Here is a 12,204-nt window from a genome sequence, read left to right on the forward strand (position 1 = left end):
TGACGCCGCAATCGAGTTCGCTAAACAATACGCGGATAATGCTGAAATCCAAGTCAATATGCGCACTTTAGAGGTTTTTACCCAAAATGAGAAAGAAGGTTTCACCGACTTCCTAAGTAGGTGGTATAACAACCCGACCCACCACGGTCGTAACACAACCCCAATAAGATGGGATGTGTACCTTTGGGCCCATTACTTGTCCTCACTTAAGCCCAAAAGCACAAGGCCTTGTTACTAAGTGGTGGATAGAATCTCTTATAAACATATCACAACCTCCTCAATTCCCCGATGTGGGACAACCTTACTCTCAATAACTTGGGGTATTACAGGTGGAGGTAGACTAGTACACAACTTGTCGAGCGTCCGGATGAAGCTACCCTTGTGGAAAAATTCGTGGATAACTTTAGGCCCATTTATGCAAATCACTTGAGGTACCAAAACACTAAGACCTTCAAGGATTTAACTGTGCTAGGGACAAAAATCGAAGATGACATCCGTAAAGGACTCTTGTCCAAAACGGTGGGTCGTGGATATCAAGGCTCAACAAGTCGTTCTTATGGCTCTACTAGTAAGACTGATGAGGTTAATCTTTTCGAATCGTCAAAGAAGAATAACACCCAAAGGAAGTTCACAAACATCGGTGACACATATTCCAATGCGTTGAAGAGGTTGACGAAATAAAGTAAGCTCCAACCCATAGGGCCTACACCTGATCCAGAAAAGAAGTCCAAGTTCTGGGACGAAAATTCATACTGCGAATATCATAGAGGTAAGGGACACGATACAGAAAAGTGTTACAAACTAAAACATGTCCTTCAAGATACGATCGAAGATGGTCGCCTACCCATACCTCCTGGAGGTAAGCTTAACAATACTCAGAATCCTCTTGGAGTTCTGATGATTACAAGTGAAGAATCTATCTTAGATTGTTCGCACCTCATTTCTCCAATCGAATATGAGATCCGTGCATTAGAAGATGAGGGGAGTTATTCCACCATTTCTCCTACCATCGCCGACTTTGTTGCATAGGCAAAGAGTGTGAATAGACAAGTCTCAGAACTGGAAAATGTAGTAGCATCCCTCCGCAATCCAAACACCATACCTAAGGAGAGCATGCCACTAAATCTCTCTCAAAATTCTACAATGCAAGAAGTGGTAACCGTGGTTGATAACCTAATCGATCAAATAATCCACTTAGAAGCCGAAATCATCAGGTTGAGAGAACTTGCTACAGTCAACGGCATATGGGCCGATGATGATGAAGACGAATACCTCATCAAACACTAACTAGTCAAGATTAGTGAGGACATAGCCAAAAATGGTGAAGACCAAGATATACACCACCTTACTCGTTCGGGCCGTCCATATCAAAATGTTTCTCAAAATGGTCCCATAGCTAGTGGTCCAGTTACTAACACCAACATCGTCACGCCAAATGATGGCGAAGCTACATCTACTGATCACTTGCTAAAACAATTACAGAAGACAAAGGCTGATCTTTCAGTTTGGCAACTAGTTGCAAGCTCATTCCCTCATCGCCAAGCTCTACTGCGAGCCTTGGCTAAATTAAACGTGGCACATAACTCTACACCTGATGACGTAGTCAACTTGGTCTTCCAAGATTCAACTAAGCTAAGTAACCCAGTTACTTTCTCAGATGAGGATTTACCACCTTTCGGCGCTAGTCACAATTTGCCTCTATACATTAGTGTCATTTGCTTAAAGAATAATGTGCCAATGACATTGGTAGATGATGGCTCCACAGTCAACGTCATACCATTAAAAACGGCATATAAGTTGGGCATGAAAGAGTCGGATTGGACCCCTACCAACCAAGGTGTTCGCGCATATGACGGTACACGACGTAAGGTAGTAGGACTAGTCAACCTCACCATAGCCACATGGCCGATTGAGCGAAAGGTTAACTTTCAAATAGTGGATATCGAAGCATCATTCAACATACTTCTGGGAAGGCCTTGGATTCACGCTTCCAAAGCAGTAACGTCCACCCCCCACCAGAAAATCAAGATTCCACTAGATGGCAAAGTAGTGACGATCACTTCGTCACCTATCAAGGCAATGATAGAAAAGATGTCAAGCAACCAAGTGGTTACAGATCCAGTATACGAGCTTGGGGGCTTCCATAGTATAAACCTCGTAGAAAGCAAACTGGGACCCTTATACTTCAATCCATATTCTAATTTAGTGGTCAACCACATACTCAAGTCTCAGGGATACTTCCCGGGAATGTCACTGAATCCTGTCCGAAGAAATACCTTTGCACCTTATAAGGAAGGAAACTCTCAAAGCATACCATTAGGATTGGGATACAAACCCACGAAAGAAGAAGCTCTAGAGATGCTCACACAGTTTCAAAACTGCAAGAACGTGGGAATCCAAATGCGACCCTACCTCTCTACCCTAAATGGATACTTTGTTAGAGAGGGGAATCACGAATACTTTCATGGGTTTCCCGAACCTTGGCACTACAAAGGAAGGCAACTAGCTGGAATCGAGATCCTTCACGATTGCTATTTCATTCCTTCAGAAACGGTTCCTACCATCAAGACTCGTCAAGCACCATGCTTAGATGAACAGGCTGTTAGCCTTCTGTTTGGAGAAGATCGATTTGTTAGAGCTGCGCAGGACGAGATCATTACCATGATACTTCCATATGACCATTTCAGCCTTGCCGCGTTAATCACCGAAACCAGTTCGAATCAGCAAAAAGGATGGATAAGTCGATCAAATGGACAAACAACCAAGGAATACTCTTCAAACTCACCACTGGAGAAGGAGAGATGTTCAAAGGAGAACCAGAAGACAACGAAGTCGAGTCAGAGTCGGAGTCGGAGTCAGAATCAGAGTCAGAGTCTAGAGAAGTCCCTAGAGAGTCTCCTCATGTCGTCACCCCCAATCCCTTTGTTTCTCCTAGCATAGTATCAAGTAGTAACAGTAGCTTGGGAAATATCCCAACAGCTGTCCCTCTACCGCCACTGACTACCGAACAGATGGCTTATTTGTTTCAACTATTTTCAAAATTTAATATGAATAAACCAGATTCTTCTTACTCTTTGTGTTATTCTGAATGCTATTCTATTTACGATGATAATGAAGATGATCCAGACCCAGACTCAATCGAACTACCTCCCTACATAGCTAAAGAAATATTACAAGAAGGGGAGGGGGCACCAGTTATAAAGAACACTGAACCCATCAACTTAGGAATCGAACTAGAACCCCAAGAACTTAGGATAGGGACAACCCTAAGCCCAACCGAAAGGGCTAGTTTCATAAACCTCCTACACGAGTTCAAATACGTTTTTTCTTGGTCCTGCAAAGACATGCCAGGGATCGACATGGATATTGCAGAACACAGAATTCCAATCAAACCAGGTTTCAAACCTGTAAAGCAGAAGCTTCGTCGAATGAGGACAGAATGGGCTCTTAAGATCAAAGAAGAAGTTGATAAACAATTCAAAGCCGTGTTCATCAAAGTTTCCGAGTATTCAGACTAGGTGGCCAACATAGTACCCGTACCCAAAAAGGATGGGCGAATCCGTGTTTGTGTTGATTTCAGAGACTTAAACAAAGCGAGTCCCAATGACGACTTTTATCTACCACATATCGACATATTGGTGGACAATACAGCAGATCACGCGTTATTGTCCTTCATGGACGGATACGCAGGATATAATCAGATCAACATGGCCATAGAAGACATGCATAAGACCGCCTTTGTTACTCAATGGGGCACATATTGCTATACTGTTATGCCATTCGGGTTAATCAATGCTGAAGCTACGTATGAACGCACTGCAACCACACTCCTACATGACATGATGCATAAAGAAGTAGAGGTGTACGTGGATGATATGATTGTCATGTCCAAGGATAGAAAGAGGCACATTGATAACCTTCGCAAATTCTTCCTAAGACTACGAAAGTACAACATGAGGCTCAATCCTCAGAATTGCGCATTCGGAGTAACGTCAGACAAGCTTCTGGGATATGTCGTCAGTCAACGGGGAATAGAAATCGACCCTTCCAAAATCAAAGCTCTAGTCGAAATGCCACAACCTCAGACAGAGAAGGAGGTTAGGGGATTTTTAGGCAAGGTGCAATACATAAGTCGATTCATATCGAAACTTACTATGATCTGTGAAACCCATCTTCAAAAAGCTAAAGAAAACAGATCATACCATATGGGATGACGACTGTCAAAAAGCGTTTGATAAAATCAAGGAGATACTAGCCAAACCACCAGTGCTCATGCCTCCTCAACAAGATCAACCTCTTGGTTTATATCTCACAGTGACCGAAACAGCCATGGGGGCTATGCTAGCATAAACCGTCGGAAAAGAAGAAAGAGCTATACACTACCTTAGTAAGAAGTTCTTGGAGTATGAATACAAGTACACACCACTCGAAAAGACATGCCTCGCTATTGTGTGGGCAACAAAGAAGCTACGCCATTACATGCTTAGCTACTCCATCAAGGTGTACTCCAAAATGGATCCTGTCAAATACCTCTTCGAAAAACCCGCTCCAATGGACGTTTGGCAAGGTGGACATTAATGATCTCAGAGTTCGATCTCAAATACGTACCTCTGAAGGTTATAAAAGGGCGTGCCGCGCCGAATTCTTCACAGATAATCCCATCAACGACAACCAGGCAGTAGACACATGGTCATTCCGAGACGAGGACATACTACAAACCAGTGTAGACTCTTGGGACCTTTATTTCGATGGAGCATCGAACTTAAGAGGATTTGGAATAGGAGTATTGCTCATTTCTTCTTAAGGGGAGCATACACCACTATCTGTCAAACTCGACTTCAAGGTGACAAATAACACAGCAGAATATGAAGCTTGCCTTATTGGACTACAAGCAGCAGTAGGTTTAGGCATCAAAAATCTCCGGGTTCACGGAGATTCATCCTTGATCATCAACCAAATTACGGGATCTTGGAAAATTCGAAGTGAAAGTCTATCACCCTATAAGGCCAGGATAGACCAAGTTGCCCAATTCTTCGATCAAGTGACTTATCTACATCTACCTCGAGAAGAAAATCAGTTTGCGGACGCTCTTGCAAAACTTGCATCTCTGATTAACATGCTAGACGATATGGTAGAAATGCCTTTATGCATCGAACGGCAGTCAGAACCAGCCTATGTGCACCAAATTACAGATGAAGAGGAAAACCCATGGGAGCCTTGGTTTCAGGCCATTCTAAACTTCAAGCTCAATGGTACATATCCACTAGACATGGATAAGAGAGGATAACGTGCTATTGTGGACATCGGGGGGCCCACGGGGGCGCTTGGGAGGAAGAGAACAAGCGTTTGCATTTTTGTTGGAGTCGCCACCAATTTTTATGGGAAATTGGAACCGTTCGAATACCTCGTGTCATGTCAAGACACAAAGTAGAGACATGAACACTAGGCAATCGTTACCCTTAGCATTCTATGTCTAGAATGACTCTCGTGGATGCCAATGAACACGGGTGTTCACAGAGATCTGGAGTAATGGGTGAGGGTACGTATTAGGAAGCTCTTTTGATCGAACACCTAATCCCGCCCGCCTCGATATTGACCTATACTAATGATTAGGGACATCATCTATACTTGATATATCGTCGATTATATGCATGCAATGCAACATCCAAGTTTTAATCCTAACATGTGAAGAATTAGACTAAGTCGGTGAGATACATAATTTAGCATACAATTGGGTCGAAGTTGGAATTAAGGTTCAATTACATGTGAAAACATACAAATAATACAAAATTCAATGATAAATACAATAGGAAAATTACGATAATAAAAATTACAATAATTACAACGGATTAGGCGATTTATGTCGAAAATACCTTTAAAACGGATAATTTGAGAAAAAGAATAAAAGAATAAACGAACAGGAATTAGGCGATAATACGGATAATAGTTAATTATACGTAAGCTAATTAGACTAGGTCAAGCAACAACGGAGTTCAGAGACAGAACTCATCCTGGAACAGGCGCAGCAGGACTGCGCCCTTTGGAAGAGGCGCGGCGATTCTTTGCGTCTTCCAAGGGTGAGTTCTGGCTGTGAAGCCGGAACTGCAAATCGTTAATATAAATCAGTGATTTTAATGATTGATTTATAATATATACTCGGAAAGAAGTGATTAATAGGTTAATTACATGCGATTAATGGTCATGAAAGCGATAAAACATGGATGAGACGGATGCAAACGGATTATTTACATGAAAGAATGATTGATTAGTGACATGGGTGAATAAAACTAAACATGACGAATTGATGAATATGCGATGAATATGACAAAAGACTGACGAAAATATATCGAAGATCGAATTCCAGAAACCCGATATGAACAAATCGAATTTCTACAACCCGGATTGAGTTTAATGACAAAAACCCGCAAATATGAATTACTTGGGATTTAAGTCAGATTTAAAGATGAATTAAACATGTGAATGAATGATGATTTATGTACATGTGAAATTATCATGATTATACGAAAGAATTACAGAAAACAAACGAAAACAAATAAAAGAATTGACGAACTACAGAGGACGAAGGAAGAAGAAAGGAAGCAGGAACTGCGGCAGCCTCACGAAGAGGCACAACAGGAACTGCGCTCCTTCGAAGAGGCGCAGCAGTTGCTGCGTCCTTTCTCGATGGTTTGCCTTCTGGAAATCCGTAAAAAAGAGATTTTGAACACGGTTTTATAAATCGGTTTTAACAAGGTGTTTTCGACATAAATCTTACATTAATGATTATACAAAAAGTAAAGAACAATAAATAAAGAAGGATTTACACCCTCAGACTTACATGTTTGACGAAACGAGATGAACTAAGATATCGATTAGTGATGCTCGACGCGAATGTAAAGAAAGTGCCCTCGTAAGAGGAAAACGATTAGATTAAATATGTTGATTGATTGTGGAGTTGGTGAAATTGGTCGGTCATGCAAACGAGGCTGGTACTCAGAAGGATCCGAGCTTACGTGGTCGAAAGTTCAAGCACGTAGACGCCAAAAAGTAAGAACAAAGGTCTAGAATTCAAAGGGAGAAGAGAAGGGCGGACACTCGCGTGAGAAATATGAGGAGCGAAGGCTCCTATTTATACTAATCACGTGAAGGAATTAGGGTTTCGGAGAGTCTTTGGAAGTGAATCTCGGAAAGATATGAAAAAGATACGAAAATTACGCAGAAAAGGACCTGGGAAGAGGCGCAGCAGCCACTGCGTCTCTTGGAAGAGGCGCAGCACCTGCTGCGTCTGTTCCCAAGTGGTTTCCTCCTGCGGAAGAAAGATTTCCGTGTTTGAGTTATGGAAGGACGGAATGATTTGGTTTTCCTTAATATTTTATGTGAATATTACGGGAAATTGTTTACCAAAGGATAAAGATTATGAAATATTTATAAAATATGGAATATAAATATCCGGAACATTCCAGAACATTCTGACTCGGGATTTAACGGTTATCAGAAAATGAAGACGGTTTTAGGCCCGGACTCCAAATGTACTCTAATTACTGTCAAAACGACCGTATCGGCACGTACATGACAACTAAGAGGTAGACATTAGTATTTGAGTAATCACTTGACGATAAACTTATGAACTGTCACAAATCGTTCCGCGTAGCAAACATGCGGCCCAATCATCACCGGGTGGTTTGCGAGAGGTGCAGAAATGCGGTATCTACAGAGCCCCCACTTTGACTGAGGCTTGGACAAGGCGAAAGTCAAAGTATAGCCATCAGGTCAATCGAAGATTACAACCTGACGACTATGGCGACGCGAGGCGGCTCAAGGGGTCTGAGCCAAGGACCTGTCATCGGGAATATTTTAGAGTCTGTCGACTATCGGGGAGGATCGTTTAAAGTCCATTAGACTACGTAAGGAGGCTCGCCAGCCATAAGAAGAGGCCATACCTGAAACTTCTTGAGAGACGCTTCCAGAGGTGCATAGGAGCTAAGGTCAAGCGTGGGAGCTAAATAAGGTGAGTAGCAGGACACAGGCGGGAACTGCTGAGAGAAAACTGCTTGGGTAGTCTTCGAGAAATAATTGCGAGTAGCAGGACACAGGCGGGAACTGCTGAGGGAAAACTGCTTGGGTAGTCTTCGATAAATAATTGCGAGTAGCAGGACACAGGCGGGAACTGCTGAGAGAAAACAATGTTGATCTCCATGTCTCGAGAGGGAAAGTATATCCGCTTACTCTCGTTATAATGAAGGCGTGTCGAAACACCTGTGAAGGAATAAATACTCGTTGCGACAAGCAAGGGTCTTGGAAGCAATAAATAACGTGTAATAGTCTGCTGTTGGCTTGGGAAATGTGGATCCGAACGAAAGAAAATCGTCAAACGGACCATAAAGAATAAATGTCATCGAGGAAGAGGCGCACCAAAGATGGGCCCACTAATAACAAACTCGTAACGAATTTTCGAAAACTCATATGGAGGGAACACCAGGAAGAGGCGCAGCAAGAGCTGCGTCTCTTGGAAGAGGCGCAGCGCCTGCTGCGTCTATTCCCCAAAGTGTATTTTCTGGGTAAAAACGCGATAATCAGAAGGGGTTGTGTTCATTTGTTCGAAACATAAATCACACATTTCTCTCTCAAATCTTCACCATTTCCGCCAAGGTTTGATTCAAAAGCTTGCATTAATCATGCCTAATCAAGGTATGTGTCTCATTCTTGCATTAATCTTCCATATCGGCTTTAATTTGGATCGAAAAATTAGGATTTTCAACTCAATTTGATCGAAAATTTGGGGCTTTTCCCCCAAATGCATTTGCCTTGTGAAATTAACATTAGAAACGGATAATTGGTAGTATAAGGAACATAACCATGTATTTGTTTCGAATTTTCGTTGAGTTTTGAGCATTTGAGTGAATTTGAGACGGTTTCACAGCTAAACCGTAAATTGCTTCGAAAATAGCCTTAGGATTGTCCATTTGCGATGAAACTTGATATTTGGGATCCTTGGATGATGGGTAAACTTCCTACCATCTCGGAATTTTGGTTTGTGACGGCTTTTTCAGGACACTTTTCTAGGGCATAATCGCCGTTATAACGAAATGCTGCCGAAATTCCGACTTGAACCCGAGACTAGGCTTCAAGTTAGGCTTGACTTGACCCAAATTACCACATGAGCGGTCGGGTTTGTGAGAAAATGGCCAAGATGACGAGAAAAGAGCGGTTTCAGGGCTTCCAAAGGCTCGAAAATCCCTTAACCAAGGCTCGTCGTCACGTGACGCGGCCTAAATTTGCTTTAATGTTGCAGGTGATGAGGCTTCTACTTCTGGGAGGACTCCCATGGAGATAGACACTGCTGTGATCGAGGAGGCTTTAGAGCAGGCCTTCACCGCCGCGGTGATGGCTGCTGGGGACGAGGTCCATGAGGAGGAGGCTGTTGAGGAGGAGGAGGCCCCGAGACGGGCCAACGTTGGACGAGGAGGTCGTCAGCTGAGAGGAGCACCCGCATGGGCTGAGACTTGGGAGAGTAGGCACTTGCTGTGGGCCGCAGAGGGTCACCTGTCCTACAGGACGGTTAAAAGCTTGGTAAATAGGAATTCACTACTCATCACTCATCTTCTTTCATTCATTTGTTCACATCTCTTCCAGTTTTTCAAAAAAACTAAAGATAGCTTTTGTTTCAAATTATAATAGGAGGCCGGGAACATCAGGTCGTTTCGGGTTACACGACAACGATGGAGTGCTACGAGCGGTTATCGGCGGAGGAGCGTGCCATGATCGAGCGTAGAGCGTTCGGTGCCTTGGTGCAGGCCTGGAGGGATATCGCGAAGAGGAAGCTGCGGGCTAACCTTAGCCTGGTGCGCGCTTTCTTGGACCGATTCTGGGATACGACTTCCACGTTTCACATGCCTTTTGGTGAGGTAGAAGCCACTCTGGAGGACTACGTCATGATTTATGGTCTGCCGTGCGGGACTGAGGCTATGGAGTGGCCGGAGACTGCCATGAGGGTGGACTCGGATGAGGCTAGGAGGTTGATCGGCTGGAACTTGTCGCCGAGGGCTGTCACAGTGCCGGGTTTGGTGCCCAGCTCCTACGTTCAAGACTACTTTGCGGGAAAGATCCCGACGCTGGTGACGATTGACGGGAGGGAGACGGCTCCTCCTCCCGGTACTGCTGAGCAGAGGGTCCGTTTGTGGCTCTGGTGGTTTCTGTCTTCAATCTACCTCGGAGACAAGGGAGAGAGGCTGTCGACGAAGCTTCTTCCCTTCCTTTCTGACCTGAGCTCCCTAGGGCATTGGGACTGGGTCACTGCTGGTTTTGCGGTCCTCATCCGCTTCATGAGGGCCATGGTTTGTCCTGAGTTGATGGAGAAGGGGACTTCTCCTGGCGCTGTCGGACCTGGACTACTGCTGGAGGTATGAACCTTCATTTAGACCAAAATTAATTTCTTTCTTTATCTAAACATGAAAGATCTTTATTGACTATCTTGCTTTACAGGCGTGGGTGTACTCCTACTTTCCGGGCCTCGCGCCCAAGAGGACGGAGCCGCTGGAGAAGGCCTATCCCGTGGTGAGGGATTGGGTGATGTGCAGGACGAAGAGCAAGCGTTCTTCTCACGGTGTCTACCGGCGGGACGTGAACGCTCTTCAGCTAGACAGCGTAAGCATTTCACTTATATTCATTTGCTTCTATATAGCCTTTAAATTGATCATAAGAACGATTCCTTTGTTTATCTTGTCCCAGTGGGTGCCCAGGCCTTGGGCGGAGTACGCTGACGCGCCTCCTTTTGTGGCTGAGGTCCTTCGACCTAGGAGCTCGAGCCGGCTGCTGTTGAGGACGTCGATGGGTCTTGTGTGGTACTTGGGCGAGCGCTTGGCTCATCAGTGCCGTCGGGATGTGTTGACGGTTCCCGTTGATCCTCCCAGGACGATGTTCAGGGAGCCTTCTGAGGCAGAGATGGAGGCTGACCTGGCTGGCGCTAGTGGTGACGACCTCCTTCTTCCTGGCGAGGACTACTCGGCGTTCCTCTACGGGAGGTTGGCGTACTGGCCGGTAGTGGTGAGTATCTCTACTCTTCCTCTTTACTTGATTTTTGAAACTACGATGAAAGATCACCGATTAATGAGAAACATTTGATTTTGCAGGAGGTTGAGGCGGCGGGCATTGAGCCCCCAGAGTACCCCGAGACCCTCGAGTACACTGATGCGACTGGGAGGACGACGATCTCCAAGCTACGCGACTTTGACGTGGCTGTGACAAATGCTTGCCTGGACGACTGGCAGCATCTGATTCGGAGGGTAAACCTCTAATTTGCATAGTTTTTGTGTAAGAACACTTTTGATTGAGTTTATTCAATTATTGAGGACTTCTTTTTGAAAATGCAGGTTGCACCGTCTCGGTTCGTGGCGTTATGGAGGGTGGTCAACCGGCTGCGAGCTACTGCCGTCGAGGCACTTGTCGGCGGTCGAGGTCGTCAGGTATGAACCTTGTGCCTGTTTCATTTTTTGGCTTTTGATTTTCCAACTTTTCTTGTAATTGCTTGAAACGATTGACATGAGCCAATTTTGTTGTTTACAGGGGGACCGCGAGCTGGAGCGAGAGTTGACTCAGTCTCGGGAGGAGACAGCTCGCTTGTTGAGGGAGCTCGAGGTTCGAGACGCCGAGATTGCTGCTCTTGCGGTAAGGGTTGCAGAGCTGGAGGGCGACCAACAGTAGTTTTGTTTTAGTTTTTGTTTGTTTGTTGGCTGTATTTTGCACAGTTGTACATTTTGGACCTTTATTTTGAACATTCTGGACTTCTTTTGGGGCTCGAGCCCCCAGTTTGTTGTACATTTCCCCTTTTTGGTTGTATATAAGATGGCTTGAGTGCCTTTGTTGCTGGGCTGTGCTGCTTGTATCTGCAAGTTAGCTTTGAACAGGTTTGGTAGATGACGGTTTATGCCGTCATGCCGCCGAAATTTACATAGAAATCATGCAAAACATACATATGGCCTTGATTAGCGCAAAGCGAGTGACTCAAAAGAACGCACAAATGCAAAAATTTTGTCGGAAATGGCCGGACGGTAGGGAGGGTTATCCCCTAAAAAAGGAAACAAATAGAAATCTATAAGTTAGAAATGAGATGATTAAAAAAAGAAATGAAATAAATGAAATAAATTTAAAATTTGAAATGAGAATTATTTCCTAAAATGAATTTGTACGAGTGTGGTAAAATGACGA

Source organism: Silene latifolia, chromosome X (assembly GCF_048544455.1).
Source record: "Silene latifolia isolate original U9 population chromosome X, ASM4854445v1, whole genome shotgun sequence".
Classification (NCBI taxonomy): Eukaryota; Viridiplantae; Streptophyta; class Magnoliopsida; order Caryophyllales; family Caryophyllaceae; genus Silene; species Silene latifolia.